The sequence below is a fragment of the Myxine glutinosa genome, chromosome 5 (assembly GCF_964187855.1).
Source record: "Myxine glutinosa chromosome 5, kmMyxGlut1.1, whole genome shotgun sequence".
Classification (NCBI taxonomy): Eukaryota; Metazoa; Chordata; class Myxini; order Myxiniformes; family Myxinidae; genus Myxine; species Myxine glutinosa.
In genome coordinates this window covers 24,658,508-24,659,206 of record NC_136265.1, presented here as the reverse complement: position 1 = coordinate 24,659,206, position 699 = coordinate 24,658,508, and positions in this window count along the sequence as shown.

Sequence of the window (699 nt, the reverse complement as noted above, 5' to 3'; positions counted from 1 at the left end):
CTTACACGATACAGCTGAATGAACAAGTAATACAATTAATCATCCACAAAAAACTCCAATAAGCCCATCCCACTGAACCCAATTATCCAATCCACGAACACCCTGCAGGACACTAACCCCGCCCACACCACAAACCCGACCCCACGTGACACACTCAACGGGTTAAGATGGGGAGGGAATACAACGGGGAACTCCATCACGTGGAGGATTTCAACAATCACAACGACATCTTGACTCTTGACAAATCCCACAACTTAGAGAATTTTAATCTCGACAAACATCGACTCAAGAATCATACAGTTTTACTAATCCCAAATTCTTTTTGGAAACCCACGACTTTCAGTCATTCCCCAATTTTAGTAATCCCTTGACTTTTTGTCATTTCCCACATTTTGTTATTGTCCACCTTTGGTTCCACATACAATTCCCCAATATTAATGACTAGTATAAAATCTGGTCAAAAATGACGGGTTGGAATTGGAACAGTTTATTCGACGATGCTCCTCGTGAGTGCACCAAAGTCTGAAGCCTCGGCCTAGTGTCAGGTGTGCTTATATCTTTGCGTTGACCAAGTCGATGGAGGCATTATGTTTCCAGGTTGTCCGTCCGGCTGTCCGAACGTGATAGATTTTCGTCACCGGGATAACGTGAGAACGGCCGAAGGGATCTTAGACAAACTTGGTGCAGGTGTGTATAATG